The sequence below is a fragment of the Prenolepis imparis genome, unplaced genomic scaffold, assembly GCF_030444845.1.
Source record: "Prenolepis imparis isolate NDT839.2.m4 unplaced genomic scaffold, iyPreImpa1.0 SCAF_15, whole genome shotgun sequence".
NCBI classification, from domain to species: Eukaryota; Metazoa; Arthropoda; class Insecta; order Hymenoptera; family Formicidae; genus Prenolepis; species Prenolepis imparis.
Window position 1 is genome coordinate 2,239,295 of NW_028141173.1, and position 24,352 is coordinate 2,263,646.

Consider the following 24,352-nt stretch of genomic DNA (forward strand, 5'->3'; position numbering starts at 1 on the left):
AGATTGAAGATATGAAGACAACTCTATTTTTCTAAATAAAATAATTTTTTTTTATAGCAGAAGCAATAAATTTTGAGGAAGAAAAAACATTATAAAATTAAGTCTTTGAGAAACAAACAAATAATCAAGTCAGAAATAAATACCATTTAAAAAAAAACATTGATAATCTTAAAATTATTTTAAAGATGATTTTAAAGAATAAATTATTCATTAATCAATTTTATTTGTACACACAACTTTTCTGTTAAATATTTTTTGATTCTTAAATCTGACAAAGATATTTAAATATCTCTCATTTCGAGTGACATACATAGATGTATATTCTTTCTTTGAAAAATCTTTGATTCGTTTGAAGAAACTTTTGATATAAAATTTGTTCCAGTAAATTGAGAATAGAAAACACGCTTGGTCACAGAACGCGGTCGCAATATCCATCCTAGTGATTCTTACCGATTCGTATAATCTCTCCTAGTAGAAACATCATCGCGTTTCGTGACCTGACAATGAGAAAAGTTAGAAAGCCGGGGCTGTTCGCTAGGTCCGCGAACTGAAAAGACGACGTAGTAGTACTCGACGCGACGTGCCGCGAAACTCGAGTTACCTTTTTCACCCTCGTTGCCCTCGAGTGGCCGACTACCTTAAGAAGGGCTACAATCTGCCCTATCAACATCTATATATACATATATATATGGCCGAGGGCACTAAAGCATTTAATGCGGGCCACTTCTTAAACAATCGCAAGTGGGTCGCCGTTCTGCGTTTACGCAAAAGGGCGCACTCTTATAGATCATCAATGGGATACCAATTAACTTCCTTTCACGCCGTTATTTCATGAAAAAAAAAAAAATTAGCTTGACATTTCAAGAAGTCGTTTAACAAAAATACGATTCGAAAATTGAAAGTTGTTCTTTGCCTCTTGCATCTTTCTAATCTCGATTATGAAAGATAAATTCTGGATTAGAATTATTTCGTGTGTAAATTAAAAAAAAAGTAAAAATATTTCTCCCTCAATTCCTTTTCTTCGTGACTCGATAATTTATTGTCCAAAAAGCACTGCTTGTGAAATAGTCGGTCGAAACGCGTATGGTCAGGAAACCGAAGACGGTGATTTAGTCCCAGGAGAACGCTTCTGGGCATCGTGATTCCGCAAAACCGCAGGAGGACGGAAAATAGTAGGACGAGGAAAGAGACCCGGCGCCCTTTCGAGACAGGCGATTTTCACGGACCTATAGACTTTTCGGCTTCGCGCAAACGAAGGAAGGAGGGTCACGCCCACCTTGTTATCGAGCACGAGCTCCTTGTCCAAGACTCTACTTTACGACCGTCTAATGCGCGGTTGTCATTGTTGCACGCGGTATCTAGGCCGGAAAATTCTCTGTTCTCGACCGCCATTGGTTAGAGTAAATTCCTACCTACGAGATAACAAGATACGGAATAGACTTTACACAACACATATAAGAATCACGTATATCTAATAATAAAAAACAGGAATATGTAGACTCCAAAAAAAAAAAAAAAAAAAAAAGATAAAATAAATTATTCCAATCAATTATTGCAAAATAAAGAAAAATATCTACAATAAACTTGGATGCTGTCTCAATAATTTTTATTTTATTTTTAATTAAAATAAAATTGTGATTGCTTTGACAGTGAAATATTACGCTTTATTTGAAATTGTCGTTGTTAATACAGTCGCTTAACAGTTAAAGCGCGGTTCAGCTTCTGTCAGAGTTGAAGAATGAGAGAAGAATCCGAAGCGAGCGTGTAATTAGGTGCGTGAACCGGTTCGATCTCTCGAGAGAAATATTGAGTCGTAATGATAGAAATTAGGGTAGACTTCCGGGGTGTTCTCGAGTATCCGAGTTGTTAGGACGGAATGCGCTACCGTATAACAACGTATCGAAAGTTTGGACTATCTTCAGCGAAACGAGAGAGGGCAAAAAGCTGAAAAAAATTATTTAAAGAATCTGCCAAACACTGTCATTAGAATCGGATTCTGGGATGCATCTACATCACACATGCATCGCTAATTGCGCGCCGTAATTACAGATATTATTATGTCCCATTGGCGGCTACTAATTTCGCGTTACATTGAATTAAAATTGCGTTTTAATATTATAATAGTTTTTTTTAATATATAATATAAAAAATATATTGAGAAGAATCTCTATGTACATTTATCAAGAATTTTATTTCATCATTTTAGAAATCTTACATTATTCTATGACAGAGAGAGATATTTTGTCCTGTTCAATCATTTAACTTCTTCATTAATCATTTCATTATTTATAAATTCAAAAATAATTATACTCGATACTGCAAAAGTCTCCATTGAAAAACGAAAATTTATGAAAGCACGGAGCGCGGTCTGACTAAAAAAAATATGTCTAGAACACACGCAGATTCTCCTCACTTCGTCGATCTCTCGGGGATGCGGGAGAGAAGTTTCATGATGAGGGCCCGTGAAGGAAGGGGATGGGGACTCACGTGCACGAGATGCTTTTTACATTTTACGGGATTGGCACCGTCCCATAAATCAGGCACGGGCGACCATAAAACCGTGGTGTTTCGCACCGAGGGAGTATATCTCGCCGTCTCCTAGGAGTGTCTCTCCTGGAGTTCCGAACGCGCGCGCAGGCAAGCAGGCAGAATGCCCGGCGCCCCCTTTCCCTCTTTTCCCCCTCCTCTCTCTCTCCTCTTCTCTTCTACCCTTAGCTTTTTCGTCTGAGGCGGACAATAGAACACGTAAGACATTACGACATTTCGGAGCGCAGGCTCCAAAGATACTGGAGGGACACTGGTGTCTTACGGAGGGTGTGGTTCGCCTCGGGGTACCTGGTGCTTAAGCCGGGTGCGTCTCACCCTTCTGGGGGAAATTTTTCTACGGGAATTAGGTCTGGGGGCCTAATTGGCCGTTGCGATAATGTACGCGAAAATCGGGTAAACCGGAGTATGACAGGCAGGTCGCTTTCTGCGTCCGAGCATTAGGCTAAGAGGCTGACAATCAGTGCTGACCGGAGCAACTGAAAGAGAAAGGCGATTTTTATGACCCGGGATTTCTCCGAATTCAAAAGACGAAAACAAGATTTGATTCTTTTCTTTTCTAGCAATCTTTTTTCAAGTATATATATAGTCATTCGCGTGCTTCGAGTGTTTAAATACATATCCCTTAATTTTGATTTCACACTTTTCTCTTCCTGTTTTCTTTTATTCCTTTTTTCGAAGAAGAGATCGAGAGGAGGAGATTTACAAAACTTCCTCTCTTTATTTCTTTGTCCTTATTTTATTTAAAATCGGAACATTATGTTTAATTTTATTTTATTTTTCTAAATTATCTCAAATAAATATCACATATCAAATAAATAGTCAAAGTTTTGCAAATTGAACGCTAGCTAATAATAAATTATTCATCGTTCACGCTAGCTTAATAATTATTAAAACTTAAGACTAACAGATTTTAATAATGAATCCCGCGAAATTATGCAATACTCGATAATGAAATCGGACGATATTTATTAAAGAAGACGCGTGGAATATCTTAGGGCTATGTGTGTTTACTGCTGATTCCTAAAAACAATTTAATTTTAGAATATTGGTGGACTTATAGTATTTTGCGAGCAAAATGAATCGGAAGCTAATACGAAAACAACAGCAGATTGCCTCGAAAATGTGAAATAATTCGAGAGTTTCGTCACATTTTCAAAATAGGTTGACATATCACAGTGAGCTCGTCGTTCACTGTAAAATCGTCTCCAGATCTACCAAACTTTATACTTTATACAAATTACTGCTGCACGTATTAGGCATTAAGTTATCGTTATCCATTCGGTGTATTCTAAGGTTCCCCAGAGGGCTACTGTAAATAGCCATAATCCGTAAACTTAAGACCATTTCTATTCAGGTCATTTTCTGCGCAGATTTAGACTAATTTTCAGACTACTCCAACCGAACGTCGAAGCATCTTCCACTTGACATTATATTTGAAAAAACAACAATATTAATCAGCTAAAACTGAGGCCTGCCTGTTACTTATAACGTCACGCGACTGAATAAACAAACGCGATTAAACGACAGAGTAAAAGATAATTATATCATAAACGCCTCCTTTTAGATAGTTTATCTTTTTTTCTTTCTAATAAACTCTGATATATTATACGAATTTTCGGAAAAAAATATTGAAAATATATACAAATATAAGTAATATATAATTTTTTATAAGAGAAATAATTATACACAATGGAAGAGAGATACAGAATCTGTTGCTAGAAATTCTAAATAAATAATTAGACGAAAATAAAAATTGACAATTATGTATAAATGAAGATGGATAATGTTATAACAGTACATTGTGTTTAATATAAAATGCAAATTTCTTATGGAAACTGTAGAAGCTTGACAATTCTTGAGAAAAAAAAGAAGGTAATAAATGGAAAAGAAAGGGAGGGAATGTGACAAGAAAGGGCATTCAAAATATTCAAAGGTTACGAAGACTGGTGTCTAGTTTACGACATTTTACCCTCGCGTTCCTGAAATATCCTAGATCTTTAAATAAAATATAACTTCATATGGAAATACGTCGAAGATTCGGTATGCGAATGCAAATGTATAGCGGTTAAATTAATAATGTATTATTATTAATTTAAATTTTACATAATTATTGACTCTCTAAAAACGATATAAAAATAGTACAAATTATCTTATATTTATCTTTAATGTCAAACCACGACATGCGAGAAAGATTGATATTCGAGGTCGGTTTCTCTCGCGTTATCTGCGAAAGCCGAAGAGAAGCAACAGCACGAACAGATAGAAAGAGAGAAGAGAAGAGAGAGAGAGAGAAAGAGAGGATGACCACGCCTCGGGCCGAAGATAAGAGCGGCGGACAACGGGCGCATCGATAAACTTCAATTTCGAACAAACGAGGAAAGAACCGGGTCGGATGTATGTTCGACACGCCCCGACACGATGTAAAACCACGATGTAGCGGCTCTTATCTCAGCGACCGGGACCAGCAACGAGATAAGTGGCCGTTTAGGCGATCTCCTTCGCGAGGATGGGAGGCAGATAATCGTATTCATTTGCCGCGTCGCGGGGAGAAAAAAGAGCTGCCGGAAATCTACCGCGCATCAAACGGCACGCTTCGTCCGTTTACGCCACTTATTTAATTTAAACGGTATAATTTCACGTTGCTCATCCTCCTTCCCTCCTCACATGTATCCTCAATTTAGTGTCGTTAATGAGAGTAATAGTCGGCGATGATCTATGTTCTATGTATTCAGTTAACGCGACGACAACTCGATGACACTCGCAGACGAGAATCCGTGACGGCGTCGTCTAGACTCGTAAAAAAAAAAAAAAAAAAAAAATAGAGCGGCGTCTAGGGCAACTGGACTAGGTAAGGCACACGCCCGTTCGTCGGGATTTAAAAATATCACCGCATCGAATCGAAAACGGGAACTAACACGCGTGACGTCTCCGCATCCATGGGACACTTTGCGGCCTGATTTTCTTGTCTTTCTGTCCTGAAGCGCCGATATCGATCATAAACAATTTTCTGCGTCGCGTTTTTTGCCTTTTTTTTTTGACAATTCGCGCGAACATGTTTTCTCGTTAAACTCTTGTCGATCGTAGCGGAGTTATCAATTATATTGCGTACACGTTTTTTGCACGTTTCTTTCACGAAAAGCTTTGAGATTTTCAGTAGCTAAAGGAAACACTGTCGCATTTTTATTTTTCAGATAAAGATTTGAGAAAAAATCTCTCTGTCTTTCATACACACACATGCACAAAGTTTTTTGATTTAGCAAAATATATATATGTCACTGAAGCAAGCTTTTATAGCAAAGTTTTAAATATAATTTACATCGCTCTGATTGTATCTTTAGCGTTTATTTAATTACGATGCGCTAATTACAATGTCAGAAAAGTCGCCTTTAATTAAAAATCTTTAACTAAATAGAAAATCTCGCTATAATCTTATTTAATTTCCTCAGAATATAACGCTTTCATGTTTCTCACATTTAACATAATAATTTATTATATAAATGAATTTAATTATGTACAATATATATATTTTTTATACATTATATATATATATACATATATACACATATTGCAATTTTTAAAATTCAGTAGGAAGTAATAGGTTCTGACTTGGTATTTAAAAAAAGAAATGAAAGTTTAAAAAAACGTACCTTCAATATCGAGGATATTTCTAAAATATCTTCGATATTGAAAGTATGTTTTTTTATCTCTATAAAAATTGCAAAACTCTTTCAAAAAATAATCAGGAACTATGTAACTATGTAATTATGTAACTATGTAAACAATTTAAATTTACACACCTCACGGTTGCCCCTTTGTTGCCCGATGTCTCCCCGGGCCTCCTTCTCGTAAAAGTTTCGAAACACTTGCACTCGCGTTATTTTTTTTCGTTCGCGACGCGCGGCGACGACCGCGAGTTTTAGCTATCACAATCTTCGACGCGTTTCGGTAAAACGCGAGACTCGCGAGAGCTTATTCGCGCGCGAATAAAACCGAAGCTCCGTTTTCGCGTCGCCGCTTTTTCCAACACCCACTTTTCGCAGGGGCTTATCGAACCAAGATGATCAAGAGAGCGACTTGGCCGCGACGCAGAAGGATGCAGCGAGATTCACGATCGACGAGATCAATTTCACGTGTGCGATCGCGATTACGATGTCGGTACGTGCGACGCGATCGGATTTATACGATAATTAACCGCCAAAGACGCTAATTAATACACTCGTCCTTTCGCGAACCGGCAAGAAGCGCGCGATCGAAGAAGAGCACTGGAGGTGGAGCTAGACTGGCACTGCCAGGTTCGGGACGCGCAGCGACACGCGCGCCACGTCGTAGTGGTGGGGGTATGTAGAGGTTGCGACGTGGGAGATGTAGTCGCGACGTGATTCGCCGAGCTCCCACGTCGCGACCTCTACATACCCCCACCACTACGAAGTGGCGCGACGTATCGTTGCGCGTCCCGAACCTGGCAGTGCCAGTGCCAGTCTAGTCTAGCTCCACCTCCAGTGCTCTTATTCGATTGTTCATGATTAACGGTCGCGCGCTTCTTGCCGGTTCGCGAAAGGACGAGTGTATTAATTAGCGTCTTTGGCGGTTAATTATCGTATAAATCCGATCGCGTCGCACGTACCGACATCGTAATCGCGATCGCACATGTGAAATTGATCTCGTCGATCGTGAATCTCGCTGCATCCTTGGGCGACTTGAGTGCGTCTTGGAAAAAAGCGGCGACGCGAAAACGGAGCTTCGGTTTTATTCGCGCGCGAATAAGCTCTCGCCAGTCTCGCGTTTTACCGAAACGCGTCCAAGATTGTGATAGCTAAAACCCGGTCGTCGCCGCGCGTCACGAACGAAAAAAAATAACGCGAGTGCAAGTGTTTCGAAACTTTTACGAGAAGGAGGCCCGGGGAGGCATCGGGCAACAAAGGAGCAACCGTGAGGTGAGTAAATTTAAATTGTTTAATAGTTACATATAGTTCCTGTGATTACGTCTCGCGCGAGACGTGCAGTGTAGCGAACATATCGAGATGTTTGAGTTTGGAGAAGCACAGGTATTTTAATCGAAAGATTCTATAGAAGATTCTATTTGTTTGTTTGCATTTTTTGTTAAAACTTTAAGGCTCCTGGGTGCTCACCGCGGTCATATTGGATTGTGACGTCAGAGGCGAGAAAGCACACGCTGAAAATTCTTAGATGCCATTTTTTAATGAAAAGATATTTCGATTAAACAGCACTTCAGATGGCTTTAGCACACTCTTAAAAACCCCCGAAAACTATCCTTTTCCCTTTATAATCAATCAACATCTGTAAAATGATCGAGATGTCAGACTTTGACATGCGGAATGACTGCGCATGTACAAAGACCAGACGGACTGGGGTTCATAATATTACATTTTACAGCTATTGATTGATTATAAAGGGGAAACGATAGTTTTCGGGGTTTTTTAAGAGTGTGCTAAAGCCATCTGAAGTGCTGTTTCATCGAAATATTTTTTTATTTCGAAATGGCATCTAAGAAATTTTAGCGTGTGTTTTCTCTCCTCTGACGTCACGATTTCGACATGGTCGAAAAGTAGCCAGGAGCCTTAAGTATTGAACTTTTATGCAATGCATAATTAATTAATATATTTTTATGCTGGCATTGCAATTTTTAATACTTTATTAAATACTCGAAGAATAATATAACTTTGTTTCGCACGCGTAATTATATTTGATTAGATTAAATGAAATGAAAATTATATACACACACAAATGTATATATGTATATATCCTCTTTTTCTCATCGCAGGGTTGCGTTCGGAAACGTCACCGAGTGCATTCCTTCTCTTTCTATATCATTTCTCTCTCAGTGATATAGAAAGAGAGGGAATTGCACTCAGGTGACGTTTCCGAACGCAGCCCTGAGTGGTCGCAAGCCGACCATTCTATTTAGGAGACAACAATTAAAAGACACACAACCTCGAAAAAATTCAACGCCTAGTTCACTAAAAAAAATGATTTTGTAACTATAGCAAAAATTTTGTAGGTGCGAAAAATTAACTGAGGTAGATAAACAATTAACAAATATTGTAATATCGTATATATTTTGCACGTAATCAATTTAAATGACAGAGACAGAACTAAAAAATTCTATCTGTGACAAACGATAATTCTATCTGTGACAAACGATAATTCTATCTGTGATAAACGATATTCTATCAGATACAAAAAATAGCGATAATTTTTGTTGCGACATCTAGAAATTTTTTTGCGTGTTTACCTGCATATCAAAGCGTAAGCAAGTATTGTTATTCTTCTAGTCACAATTGTTTACAAGCATCTGTCAATAGAATATTTTAAATTATCAGCAAGAAAAATGTATTAAATATTCACGCTATTTCTCTATTAATAAGATTTATATTATATAAAATAAATAATAAATAAATACATATATATTGACAGATGCTTGTAAACAATAGTGACTAGAAGAATAACAATACTTGCTTACGTCAATGCTTTGATATGCAGGTAAACTAGGCGTCGAATTTTTTTAGAGATTGTGTGTCTTTTAATTGTTGTCTCCTAAATAGAGTGGTCGGCTTGTAATCGTTCTGCGATGAGAAAAGACAAAGGGAGAGAAAGAAAGACATTCGCTCGCAGCAAGAAAACCCCAGCGCCTCAGGTCGTTTAAAGAAAATTCGAAGTCGTTAATTAATCACCGTGACTTTTCTGAACGAATTATATTATGTGCGTGTATGTGAAGAGAAACACGATTTTATACGTTCTTACTTCTCTTTCCGTCTCGATTCGTATGTATATGATTAAGAGCAAACGTCCGAATCGCACGTAAAATGTAGGGTTCATCTTTCAAGATGTGCTTCGTCAGCGTCTATTTAGCGTCCGTTTAAAGCAACGAGTTCGCAGTGAACATAGAAGCGCGTTCCTTGGCTTTTGATACACGCTCTCTCGTTGTTGGAGAAAAAAAGGCGTTTCGCGAAGTGGTTTGTCACCGATCGGCGACCCGGCTGGAGCGACGAGAAAGCGCGCACAGCAGCGACGAGGCAATAGCGACGGTGGTAGTAAAAGAGTAGCAGCGGAGAATGCCGTTCCTTATCACGGTGGCATCGACAACCGTGAAAGATCTCTTTTCCAAGGTGGATGGACTCTTGTCTCTCTCTCTTTCTCTTTCCCTCTCTTCTCTCTTTCTCCATCTCGCATCTTCTACCTTTCTTTTCTTCATTGTGCGATCCCGTTGTCCACCCTCTCTTACCCCCACCCCAGAACCTATCTCTCCTCCAAATAGGTCTTGTAGTACTTAGGGTTCATCAAGATAACTCTGGCCTGGCTTTGTGTCTCTTCCAAGAGAACGCTGCGAATGGAGGTGACGGTGGATCGAGGGCGATGGGACGGAAGGGCGGAGCAGCTAGTAGGGCATATTGTACGGACGCTGCGCGTGGTTTATGTTTTGGTCTTTTCGAGATCCGAGGAGCTCCAAGGAGAGTCCCTTCGTCCCTCTCTCATTCTCTCATTCTCTCTCTCTTTCTTTCTCGCCGTGACACATTGGATAAGTGCAAGGAGTGCATTGTAAAGACTTCGCGGAGCGTTGATCCACGCCAGAAACCTGTCAGAACGACGTTACTCCCCCACACTCCACCTCCTCCCCCCTATTTTCCAACGAAACTGTTCCATTGTCGCGCAAGATGCTCCCGATAAGATGCTTCCGATAAGTTGGTGTGCGAAACGATCTGTTAACAATGTAAATATTTTCACTGCCCGCGTTTGTTCGAGATTCTCACAGAGCTAGCTGAGAGTTGTTCCAGTTTGCATCGTATATGTAACGAAATCCGTACATCGTACTCCGAGTAAAGTATATAATAAAACGTGCAACGTCCACCGAAATCTGTGTGGACTGTCTGGGATTTTGCGATGTGAATCATACCCATTCACTCACAAATTCCTGCAAATAGCAAGCAAAGTATTATACGATATATATATATATATATATATATATATCGTATAATACTTTGCTTGCTATTTGCAGGAATTTTCGACGATCCGCCCCGTGTTATTAACGGGAAAGCGAAACGAGCCATTATACGCGCAACAAATTACGTGCCTCGGGAGCCCTACAGCGCGCATTTCGTTACATATTACACGGGCAAAAAGATAGCTCATTAACTCTTACGAGCTCTTCTGGCGTACAGTACGTACATACAAAGTAACGATAATCCCGACATCGCCGCTTCGGGCGTATCACACAAGCCCGCCCATTCGAGAAAAAATAAATTATTCCCGGACGCGAAATTCCGGCCGAGAAGGAAACGAGAGACGGCTAAGATCGAGGAGAGAGAGAGGTCGGGAAAAAGACGCATCGCGTGCTAAACTTTCGGCTGTAAAGAACGCATCGTCGTGTCGGTGCATTAACGTAATCACAGAGACGCCAGATGTAGCCCCCCTCCCTTTCCTTTAAGCTTTTTTCACCATCTTCTGCCCGTTTTCCGAATGGACCCCCTCGCACTTTACAACACGCTCTCTCTTTCCTGACACGCGTCCGTGCGCAATTAAAACAAAGTGACTACAGAAAGCGCATTCGACGACCCATACACGTACGAACGAACGAGAGTCGGCCTAAGTGGCTCTGTGACTCTGCAAGAATTCGATTTTTGTGATCCGAAAATACGAGCGTGGTGTGGACGCGATACCCCAGGTTCCTTCATCGAGCCGATTATTGATTAGCACGTCGTTATCGCGTTGCCGTCTGACAATCGATCTGACACAATCGTCCTAATAGAAATCGAATACGCGACACTACGACCCGTCATTTATTTTGCCTTGCAAATGCGTGTGATAAACACTTATGTTGGTTCTAATTAGATGTTCGATCATCATGATATAAAGAATTCAAAATTATAAGAAATATTTAGAACTATAAAAATTACCAAAAATATTAACACTTTTTATGATTTAATTAATGGAATGTACAGGGTGATTTTGTAATATACTATATATTTTATACTGTATATTTTTTCTTGCAAAAGAAATTACATACATTTTCCGTATTATATATACATACACATAGACACACAAATGTGAATATACATATATATGTGAGGCAAAAGTGAGGTAAGAATCGCACTTGTTCGCAAAAAATTAGTAATTCCACGCGAAATCGAGTTTCTCTCGAATAAAGTCTTACATTCTTAGCTCGGAGGTAGGAGCGGCTGCGAGATAAGAATTTATCAAGGCCGTTGGAATTAATCTGGCATTAATTCTAATCGCCCCGGCGATTTATTAGGAGACGGTAAATCTGCCAGGAACTTCTAAAGAAGTAGGAAAGTTCCCTCGCGCCGAGCGAAATTGTGAGGTAGTTTGAGCTAAAAGAGAGTAAGAGAGAGAGAGGGCGAGTGGGCGGCTCGATTTTGGCGGCTTCTTAATTAACTAGCCTCGAATCACGAAATCCTCGTAAAGGATTTATGTTCTATTCATCCCGTAATAAATATATATTCAATGTCGTCCATGCGTGGAAAATAATACCGCACCGTGTTTCCGATATTATATATTACCTTACAAAAAAAATGTCATTAACGAGCGTCAATCTTTCACGATTGTTCGAAATCGACGTCATTAAAGGACCGAGTTTTCTAATAATTGTACACCAACATGGTTGTCATAGTTTCTCGATCGTTACCGATTCATCGGACGCATTAAGCCGTTTGCTTTAATCGGACGTAGATAAGCATCGAAACGACTTCGACTGTATAGTCCACGAGGCTAATGGACGCATTAACAAAAATACGCAAACGAAGGAAGACCCGGCGCAATTAAGGAGGGTGCAGCCTGCTCTGTTAATTATACCGTCTTCGTCTTCGTACAATATATACACGCTGGCCGAAGATATCAAGTGAATATATATATTCGATTGCTGTGTCTCGACGAAAGTATTTCTGTTTCTTCGCGTGTGTCACTGTATCTGTTAGCGATTACTGCATTACGTCGTATAGAACCGAGCCTAATCAATTGTAAGTGTTTTTATATACTTTGCTCTTCTATATCTTTCTTTCTCGCAGAACTCTTTTGTTCGATTGTTTGCTCGCTCGCGTGTGATGTCATGGGTTAAGCAGCTTCAGAAAATGGTTTTCGAGAAAGCAGTTTATTTATGATGCTTAATGATGTTGTCGTATCTGATAAGCAGAAGACAAAAGACACGACTACTTTACAATACCGGAAATTGGTTTCTATTGTAAATCGATTAGCTTAAGAAATTTAACAAAAACAGATTATAATATTAGTTTGACATTTTTATATTAAGTCTATTCGTACGTGGAAGATAAAACTATAAATTCGTTTTACTTGATAATATATTTTTGTATATCTACAGCTTATATCACGATGAGATTTTAATCCCCATAATCGAAAACTTTAGAAAATCTATAAAAAGGGAAGGAGGGAGGGGGGGAGAGAGAGAGAGAGAGAGAGAGAGGTAGTGGAAATATGGTAATAGTATCGGATATTCTTTTAAATTGAAATCAGTGTATTATCACTGAAAAACATTGAACTAATAATCTCACAGTTATAAATATAGCACAAATCAGTGAAATCTCACTGAAAGAATCAATTGTTGTAGTGGTTATTTCAATCAATATAATATTTTTAAAATGCATCTTATAATATTATATATAAGATAAATAATAATATATTTTGTTAAAGAAATGTCTTAGTTTTTGATCAATAGTTCAATCAATTGGAGAGCAAATCTTTATATGTGGAAATTGATTGAAATTTATATATATATGTTTAATTTTATATAATATTTAATTTACAAATTAATGAAATTAATATTAACCTTGTAGCCATACATCAAACAGATACGTCAAAAGATATCGCGCGGAATATATTTTTAAAGAGATATAATAATGCATTTAATATACATTTTTTCGATACATTTTTTTATTAAAAGGTTGACGGGTTTAAAAAATATTACTAGCCTTTTAAAAATTATTATCCTGTCATAAGTTAATAACGGTCGGCTAAATGAAATTTTCCTGTCGCGAATGACATTGAGTCATCAACAATGATCATTAGCGTGCTTTTCAGCAGTGCTTTATATACGACGTGGAATATGAACATTCCATTTAACAAACGCTAATCAATCTATGTACTTTCGTGCTATCGAGTATAAATTTGTATAATATTCAACTTGGCTATTTTCTCTAAATTTTATTATATATTTAACCAACTGAAAATAAAATCAATTATTTTCTTTTCTGTACACATACTTTATTCAAGATAGAGTTTAAAGAGTTTTATAATAATCATGCAATTCGGAAAATCTACGCGAAAAACAAAGCAAAATATATTAAAGTCCGTAAACACGTGTCATATCTCCGAGTTGTCCGGAGTCTCCGAATAATCTGTGACAATCACGATCCATTATTCACGAGCTTTCGGGTAAAATTTTACCGAGAACGCGTCTGCGAACGGATCCCGGTAACAAAAGGAAATCTCAAGGAAAAGTTATTATCAGCGCGAATTTGACTTTCGGGAGGACGGCCAACGCCGACCAAGAAAAAAAAAGAGAGAAACGACATTCCGTATTATCTGAAAGGAGACCCTGGAGAACTACCGTGCTCCAGAATGTATCTCCTTTGGCGCGCGTTTACTTTTTTTTCTCTCTTCTTTCACCCTCTCTCTATTTTCGCCATTTCCTACTGCCTTACACACACACAAAACGTGTTCACTTACTTTTCTAAACGCGGATCCTTTATCCGAAGTCCCTTATCTCGTCGGTTACGCAAGTCAATGAAGGAGGAATTGTGATTTTTCATGCGAAGAAGGAAAATGTACAAGCGATACATATGTGTGATATCACTGTATATATTATATTAATTCGTATTAGATTAATCATTTTAATACATTGTTTTAATTTTTCTCGCTAGCTTGAATTTATTCGGAGTTTAAAAGCTTGGTGCAGAATTTTATATAAAGAATGCATGTTACTTAAAAGACGGTCTTTCGCACACACATACAGGATAACAATTCTGTACAATAAAACTACAAAATAAACAAAAGTATTTGAATTAATCTGCAGAGAGAATAATCTCTTGTGGAGGACAGACGCGAAAATAATTTTCACGAAAATTACTGCCACGCTTGCTAGACATTTTGCAATGTTCGTAGATGTTTATCGTTTCGAAAGACGTTTTCCGCAGACGGGAAAAAAACAAAAGAGCTTTCCCTTCTTTCCGGCCGGTACTCGCCGCACGTATTTTCAACGGAGAATAATAAATCGGGGCGCGCCGCGCCCGATATCGCGGCCGTTCGAAAACTCACGTAGCTACGTAATTTATGACTATTTTCCGCAACGCGTCCCCTTCCCGACCTCCGGGTGGGATTCTCAATAAAAATCAGGGCGGAAAAATATATGCGTAAAGCATCGACCGGTCCCGCGCATCGGGATGATACTCGGGTAGGGGTGCATCAACTAGGAGAAATCTCGTTGCTTATCGGAGCATTCCTGAGTCCAGAGGATGCACGATCGAATCTTGCCGTCCTATTTTATTCCACTCCATCAGTATTGTTACTTATACTTGTAAATTAATTCTCTATAGTAGAGAGCGCATCGATATTAAACTCTTGACACAAGCTAATAATAAAGGTCGATATTTATGACATTACTCATTCTACTTTTAACAGAATATTCTAGGCAGTAATTATACACTTTTAATGTGCATACATTAATCTAAAATTAGTAATATATAAAAAAATCTGGTATATTTTAATTGTTGTTGGATGTCATTTATATCTATATGTTGAAATGTTACGATTCGTCATTCATCTCTGTGTCGAATTTCTGCCACGGAAGCAACATTTGACACTCAACGTCCGTTTTATCTAATGCTAAATGTCCCCCGGAGAGTCGTGTGCGATATCACGGATTTATGAAGCTCCTCCTATCATCCTCTTCGAATCTTTTTAAGTTTCTCGGCAAGTTGTAGTAGTTATTTGGAAAAGACTGTCATCCGGAGGAACAATTCTCTTTCTTCCTCTCTCTCTCTCTATCTATCTTTGACATTTCACAATCATCAAATTTACTGTTTCTTTGAAACATTGTCGAGGATGCAACGCAAGTCAGGATGGGAGAAGAAGAGAGAGAAATGTCAGAGAGCGAGATCGAAAGGGGACACGCGAATGGACGCGGTAGCTCCGTATGGCGCGCGATGGAACAGAGAGACCGGTTGTTAAAAGAGAAGATGTAAGGTGGAAGAGAGCGAGAGAAGAGAGAGAGAATAAACGGAGAATCGAGAAAGCGGTGGCGGTAACGGGAGGTAGAAAAAGGAACGCGCGGAACTCTAGAAGCGGCGCGAGGAGAGAGAAAGGAAGAGAAAGGGGGAGGAGGAAAAAGAGAGAAGGAAAGAAAGAGACAGAGAAACAAGAGCGGTAAAAATGAATCGATAGGCGGAGTTTTTCATGACGCGCCGCTAGAGGCGCTCCAAGTGGGGGAGAGCAATAGGCGGAGTCAGGCTGATTTAGGGCCGCCATTTTGTGACAATGGACGAGAGGGGGTATGCCTATCTGATTGGCTGATCTACGGACTTCTCTCGTCCTGGACAAGCTTCTACAGATTGTTCGGTTGTACACACCGCCGGGTACTCCAGCCACCCGGCAACGCTGCCACCCCACACCACCGCTCCTCCCTCTATTCTACCGCCGACGACGTTGCTCCCTCTTGCTCCCCTTCTCCGTTGTCGTTGCTGTATCATCATGCACGTATACACTCGCGTGCGTATGCACAGCGCACGAGCGCACCGCGTAGAAGCGGAGGAATCCTCGCGAAAAATTGCAAGCGTTTCGTACACTACTCGCGCGCGCGCTTTTATCTGCCATCGCGAAATGTTGATTGCGATATTTCGCTTCCGCATAATCGAAGACGCTTCTCTCGCGCACCTCCCGGACGAACGTCGCCCGAGAGACGGACGGTATCTCCTTTGAGATTTTTTAATTTGGCAAAAAACATAGAAGGCTTTTTCGATTATGCAACAGCTCCTCCCACCTGGACGGTAGATTGATTAGATCCACTGGTTAGCGCAACACAATCGTCGAGATTTATCGTGGGCTCTTGCCTCACGATTGCACGATTGTTTCGGAAAGTTGTGTGCGCCGCTTTGTCGATTGCAACGCATTTCCTGGAACTTTACAACTTTAATCGTCATTGCTCGAGAAAACTGATTAGATTCGGAGGATTATATTCTTACTCTGAATCCAAACTAAATTTGTCTCATTTTCATCAATCTTACATAGAGATCTTGTGTAGAATCTTGCATAATTTTGGCGCAAATATTTGTAGTCAATTATACATATACTCTACCTTTTATTAGTTTTATTCTAAGAAATATGTAAATTCTCTGTTGAATCACAAATTTTATTGAATCGATAAAAGAATACAAAAATTAATATTTATTTGTCGCATTGCGCAATCAGATTTTATCTCGAGTTATTCAATCTAACGTTCAGAATCTAGACTTTTCAACAACAGAGAAATCAACAGAGAATTCTTAAACGACGTGTATTACGATTATTATGTATCTGTGTTAGGCATCATTTCGAAACAACTCGGAACCGTATAAAAACACGCTTAATCGTATCCAGTAGATGCAATGTAAACGAGAAGATTGGCGTCATCCGGCCGCAATTAGCGTACCTATAGTGGAAGAGCCAGAAAGTCTCGCGGTGCTATCGGATCGCACGACCTGGGGCAACCTGTAACACAGTAGATTGTCGTCGCCGTCGCGCATCTCGCTCGGATTTCAGAGGGCTTCGAATTTCGGAAGGCGTGTATGTGTATATGTATCTTAATCGCGGTATCTCATCTAGATAGGTCTCGCGCGCGCGCGCGCGCACCGGCATCAAGATCGGCGGTCCGCTCGCGCGAGTTTAAGGCGTGTGCGTGTGTGTATGTGTGCTATATTATGTGCGTGTGCACATATCTAGCCGGTAATCTTCGCGCGCGAGCCACGTGTCCCGCGCGCGCTCCGGGCTCCCGTTTTCCCCGATCCGATCTAAATTCGGATCGGTCGATCGCGCGTGATAGGCGCGTCTCTTTTTCGTCGCGGGAGAACCCACCTTCCTCGGCCTCAACGCCGATCCGACGGAATTATTCAACACCTCGTCCGGGCTCGTGCTGCGATCTAGATAACCGCGATCTCCTTTCCGTCGAGAAGTGCGTAAACGAGCCGCGCTCGCAATATGTAATGCAATGTAATTTGACACCCTCGCGGGAGTCGTTGCTTCGGGGAGATATCATTCGAAACACGGATTCGCGGACTTGTGACATCGGAAGGAATATAGAGTAAAATGTGTCCTACTTGCTCATTAAAGGATCGATTGGACAATTTGATTTTTATTTAGCAAAAATGTGACTCTAAATTAAGTTATAAAAGAGAGGCCTAAAAATATTTATATTTAATTATTATCGTGTGTGTAAAATTGAAAGGTTTTACAAAGTTGCACACGAAAGAGGGAGAGAGCAAAGTATTAAAAATCATCCGCGATAATTTCATTCGTCGTTGCATTACGATGATACGTTAGATTTTCGATTGGCCGGAGCGTTGATAAATTGGCGACATAAATAGCAACGCTCGCGTTGCACAGCTCGCGCTGCAATATATTCAAAGTAGGCTATAGAAATGTATCATGTGCGTGTGCGTCCTGATGGAACGATTTGGCACCGTTGAGCCGCGGTATCTGCCAATCGGTGAGGACTGCATTAAATCCGCCTGGGAACATTGAATTTTCCGCTCGCGCACGACGTCCCGTTGCGAGGCAGACTGATGTGAAACGCGTTTCGATATTATTACCGGCTAGGAGAATCATTCGTTTCCTGCTTCGTAATTTATTTTACAACGAGATATTTAACAGTATTTTCTTTATATAAATGCATTCATATTTAAATGTGTATTATATTTGTAAGTCGCCTAGTAATTGTGTTATACGGTACGCATGATATTGTATACTCGTGCGTTTTTCCTCGGGGCAAGGCACACTTGAGAAAAGTATACACACGCGACGTGGACGACGCTTGCCGATAGTCTTACCTCTCGGTAAACCGGTACGGACAAGATAAATGACCGAACGCGAGCCCGATGCTCGAGTGGAATTACGCCTAAGCTAAACGGGTGCCGCCTCCTCATGAATATTCAGCCGCGGCCAATAGAAACCCGTTTTCACGACGTTCGAAAAATTTCAATTTAACTTCATCGATCGTCCGTCTCGCGTCATCCTCGAGAGATCGTCTCCTCCGCGTGCATCTAATAGATTCGTTACCTCTATTACGCTGGTAATTTTACGAAAGGTGCGCGAAAAAGACGCACACCTTCCTGTCATTCTCTCGCTTTTTCTCGTCATCGGCGTTGACAGCGGCGGCAATAACGTCGTCGACGGATCGACGGAGGAACGATTCGGTCGCGGGCAACGGTATTGCACACCGGGATACCCCGCGCTCGTCGCTGTCATGTGACGGCTCGGTGGTAGGGAGAAGACTGCTACGCCCGCTGGTAGGTTGGGCCGCGGCCGGAAGGCGTCGCCGATGCCGGCCGAGCGGCGTCGAGCGTCGCCGGAAACGGCCGAGCGCGCGGGAACGTGGGGGCTCGTGCGGCGCGGTGTTTTCATGCGCTTAGTTTCGCGCCGGTTGCCACGACAGTCGCATTGACTCGGGTTGTTGCGCGCGCGCGTGCGTGAGTTTTTCGAAAAAGAGAAAAAAAGGGGGTGAACCGGGGAAAAAGAGGACACACTTCACAGACGGCCGCTGCGTCTGTTCTCCATCGCGACGAGGAACGAACGCAAAAAAAGGAGAACACGGACTGTATATTTCATGGCGGAAGACGGAGCGACGGATGCAACGAGTTCGCGCGCAAAGTCGCACTTTGCAAAGTGAGAAGGGTCGAGCGTTTTGCGCGGACATCTTGCTTTCCCCGAGAACGAAACGAGGGAGAAAGAGAGAGAACAGAAACAAGAAGCAATCGGTCGAGATCAGTCGAATATCATCGAGCCGCCGCCTATCACGGGACCGAAACTCCACGAACGCTACAATGTGCTGTGTGTGTGATGTACGGTGCAGTGTGTTGGTGCTAACTTAGTGATATAACAACGAGATATATATATATATATATATAAATCCTCTCCTTCGTTGCATCTCACATCCGCTTAACGTATAAACTAGTCGCCGTGTTATCTCGCGCCCGCCGGAATTGTCGCCGGTAAGATAAGGTAAGGACAGACAGAATCGACATTTGCGCGCAGCTGTTTAGGTTATAATTTATAATCCGTTATCGTTTTGCGAAAGGGGGGAAGAGACGCCACTGCTATTCTCTTTATCGAATAACCCATCTCCGCTTTTCCGGCGCTTTTCATGTCAGATATTAACGTCGTCTATCACGATCAAAACGTAAGTTAGAATTATACGTAACGCGAATTGTCGTAATTCGATATCTTCGACGCGAAGGGCGTAACTTTAAAAACTTCGTCGTAATTACATAAAATATCACAGAGTGCTAACGCACTCCTCTACGTTGAATCTTCTTTATCGAATCCTTTAAATATGTTTTTATTTACAATGAGCGATTAGAGATTATCGAAATCAAGATCGCATCGCCGGATTTTTCTATAATTGACTCGTCACGATTCTATCGATATTTATCACTAATAACAACTGCTCGTCGCGCTATTCATATATTCTTGCGTTTATATTCTCTGATTATAAACTCTGACGATAATAACATAAGAACTGTCAAGTCTCGTCGTTCATAATCAAAATAAGAGATAGCGTATGTACACTGAACGTTTCTGGCTGCGTGATAAGACCGGAGTGAAGTTGGTTCAGTATCGCGTAATCGATTTATCTTATTTATCTTCCCGAAAATGTTGAATAAGTAGTACTTGGTCGAGTCGTTTATTGTTTTGTGTCGTCTACGTTGTCTCGTCTCGGCCAAAATCTTTTACGAATTATATAATCCCTTGTTCCACGAGAGACGAACCAAACCGAAAGCATCGATCCCGAATTGAGAGCGAAAGCTGGAACCCGACGGCGCAGGTAGATAGAGGATCGGTCAGCGGCCTAAAATAATGCAAGCATCGCCCGCGAACGGAGACCCTCTTCCACGCCCTGTCACAGGACTCTTTCACAGACCTGAAATAATGTAACGCGACATTTTATGCTCGAAAAGTGTCGTTAAATTCAATCCACGACGATTCTTTTCCTTTGCTCTTCTCAATTTCAAGAATTCGCACTCGCGTCATTTATGGAAGCTGTCGAGATGACTCTCGCGTATCTAATGAATGCGCGATTGCGAGCCTGGAATTTTATTCTCAATCCTAAAATCGCTAACGTTATATGAATACAAGTTTTTTTTTCGTCAACGAAAACTTCCGATTTCGCTGTCGAATAAAACTGATTACGCTCTGTTTGTGTATAAATATCCACGTGCAGTTTATTATTCGTGTACATATGCAACTATGCAGCTATCTGATGCATGTATTTATGGCGAGAGCTCCTCGTGGTACGATCGGTTCACTTTCGACATCATCGTCGAAGTGAGAAACTCGCGTCGATCAACGTTTTTGCATCTCTTGCCTATAGAAATCCGTAGCCTCTCTTCAGAAAAAAAGAAATTAATTGTTGTTGAACACGCGAAAATAAAGTCTGCGTAAAAGCGACAGTTAATGCGAAACATAATGATTAGGTTGTTTTTCTCTCTATATATTTAATTTCTAATTAAAATTATTTTCTATTTTTCATAAAGCATTTTAGCGCTTATGTTCGCAATGACAACATTTACATTTTAACGTAACATCTCGAATAACTCGTCTCGGATAATTTCAATGAAGTTTTTTGCAAAATATAGATACAAAAAAAATAGACGCAAATAAGGCTCGATCGATGTAGTGTTCCGATTCGAAAATAAAAAAAAATCCTTAGTTGGCGATAACATTAATCATTTTGCGTTCGTGTATTCATCTAAATGACGTGAAAAAGATATGATGATATGTCAATACTTCGTTTTTCATAAAAGGATAATGATTGAAAAGGAAATGACGTTCTTTCTGTTTTCTGAATTTTGCTTCTAATCCAGCCTAAAATTTCTCGTGTTTGTGTATTTTAAAGGAATTTGAGCAATTTATATTAGGTGCTTTCCATTTACATCAAAGCTCAGATAAATCTCACTTTTGTCTTCCTTTAACATGGATGTTCTTCAACATCCATGTTAAAGAAAGACAAAAGTGAGATTTATCTGAGTTTTGATGTAAATGGAAAGCAACTATTATATAGGACTTGAGCCCTACTTATAGTACTTAAATAGTGTTAAACAAACAGTTTTCCACTTAGAGACAAGAGAGGCTTTCGGTAAAATGACAAAATTAAATAATTTCAAGAAAAGGCTCTCTCTGATTGTGTGTTTAAGGTATTAAGGCCCGATTGCGCCAACATTATTTTACCTTTAAGTGAGACTCAAATATGTATCTATCTTTCTTTCTAAATAAAGACAAACATATATTTAAGTCTCGCTTAAAACCAAAATGACGTTGGTGCAATCGGGCCTTGGAGATGTTGGATTAAAAATCGAGATCGAAACATTTCTCGCCTGTTTCAAAAACCCAGCTTCGACCTCGAGCGTCATTCCGGGTATCGATTTTGGGGAAAAAAAAAAAAAAAACTATTTTCTCTAAGGAGGAGTATCGCGTTACCGCCTCCCGATTGTTTCGCTCTCGATCCGTCGGCCTTCTCGGGCCGACGCGAGATCGTCTTGTTTCTTCCGAGCTCGCACTCGCGTCGAAACGAAGACGCCCGATGACGTCTCTCGTGACGGTGGTCGTGACAGTGCGTACCACGGGCCCCGATGACTTCATTCTTCACCCCCCGATGCGTTCGTCGTCCACTCGTTTTAGGTTTCTAACACTGCTGTTTCTCGGCGAATCCCAGATAGGTATTATACGGACCCTTCGAAACGTTAACGCGAGTAAAGTGCCGATGAAACGTCTCGGAGATGTTTAACGTGACAAGGTGGATATTCATATATCGCGTAGAAAATTTGTCGAATTTTTGTGCGGCAACTGATATTTATTTATTTGTGCTTTTAATGTTGAAATATGATACGTTTCGCTTGACGCGACGACTCGCTTTAACGATCTATCCGAAAACAAAGATTCACCTGTTCGCGTTCAATTTTTTATGATCATTTAATTGGATAGTTTGCGAGAATGAAATAACGTTCTGCGCGTTGAAAGTAGAGAGATAATAAAATGCGATGTATTCAAATGTGGAATATTCGCCCTTGCACTTTCAAGTTACAAGGCCAGACCGATCTAGTCCGGACTAGTTGTTCTAATCTAATCCTAGGACATTGGAACGTGCCGCGATCAAATAGACACTATCCTCTGTTCCATTCGAATGACATATCGGTGAAATAGAATTATTGTTGTCGGATCGAACACTCGCCTATTAATTTCGATGTCCCGAGCGTAGATATAGGTATGTATTGGTTCGGTGCTTTTGAGGAGATTAACGAATTTCGATAAGATTAGCACCGCATGATACGTGATCGGGAAACACGCGCCGATGGAGTTTCGTCGAATGGATACAGTGATGTAACACGAGTCTGAAGATAAGATTCAACGCGGCAGTCTTAATACAATTAATTAACGTTTTCCGAGTTAGAGATGAGATCGCAATCTGATAAATTAGAATCGAATTTAAAAAAATAACGCGACTGTCGAATCGCATCTGTTATAATTTTATAATGTATAAATTAGATCAATTTTTTGATAGTTTGACAAGAACGAGCGATTTTTGCCTACTGCGTTAATCTTTCGCGCGATTTACAATTATTTATCACCGCGATGATCGATAGATCGCGATATCACGAGGAAAATCCAGCGAAAACTCGTCCACTCGTTATGTCAAAGCACCGGTGAGATCATCTTTATCGCGGTAAGCAAATATATGTATATATTATATGAATAATATATACTTATCGATTGTAGTGGTTATTTCTTTAGCGGTTCAACGGACGCGTTCCAATTTTCTCGAACCTGTTCTCGTCATGGTCGCCGTATTGTAATATTCGCGATATATGACGATAAAAGTCAATGTAGGAAGAAGGTGCGACAACCGCTTATCGGCCATTTGCGCGTAGAAAATTTCGAAATTTTTTGTCGAGTCGTCCTTCGTTCTCCCACACACGTCGAATGTCGTAATATCTCGGTTAAAGTCTACGATTTATTTTCGTGGCTGCCAGCTTATCTAGCCCAGGGCTAATCGTTATCGCGATTATCAGATCGATGAGATTTTACTCGCACGATTTGTGTGAGTGATCCGTCGAAAGTGCATATCGGTCAAGAGTCTGATTTCGATTATCTCCAGAAGGAGAGAGAAAAAAATCGAGTGTCTGTCTCTTATTGTTAGATTAGGAAGTTTTCTTTGCGTTCTATTTTTTTTTTTTTTTTACGACGGTGCTATGAGAGACTAGGAAATGTTAAATTTATTAGAATTTAAGAATATTTTATATGTTTCTGTCACAGAGAAGGAAAAGAGAAAGAGGCAAGAGAGAGAAATCGAAGTCACCGCGTACTTTTCCTTTTTTTCCGCGAAAATGAGTATTAGTGAATATTTAAAAAACTGCGAGAATATATATCTTCGCGGTAGTAAATATTTCGAGCATATTAATGGTTCAAACGACCGCTATATGGACGCGATAAAGTGAATGTGGTATATGCGTGCGCGGTTTGCGTGATTTATATTGCCGAAAAAAAAAAATATTATTCCGATCGTGAGATATCTCTC

At 40.2% G+C, this 24,352-nt stretch overlaps 2 protein-coding genes across 4 annotated transcripts in view; one reads left to right on the forward strand and one right to left on the reverse strand.

Annotated features, from left to right (window-relative positions):
* The window catches only part of LOC145946208 (uncharacterized), a 327,696-nt gene that overhangs the window by 84,794 nt on the left and 218,550 nt on the right, over positions 1 to 24,352 (reverse strand). The window lies entirely within an intron of this gene.
* LOC145946379 (uncharacterized) overlaps positions 19,209 to 24,352 on the forward strand; it is a 71,478-nt gene continuing 66,334 nt past the window's right edge. For all 3 annotated transcript variants that reach the window (XM_083056016.1, XM_083056015.1, XM_083056017.1), the window contains exon 1: positions 19,209 to 19,782. The gene's annotated coding sequence lies outside the window, so the exon portion shown is untranslated. The remainder of the gene's footprint in view (positions 19,783 to 24,352) is intronic.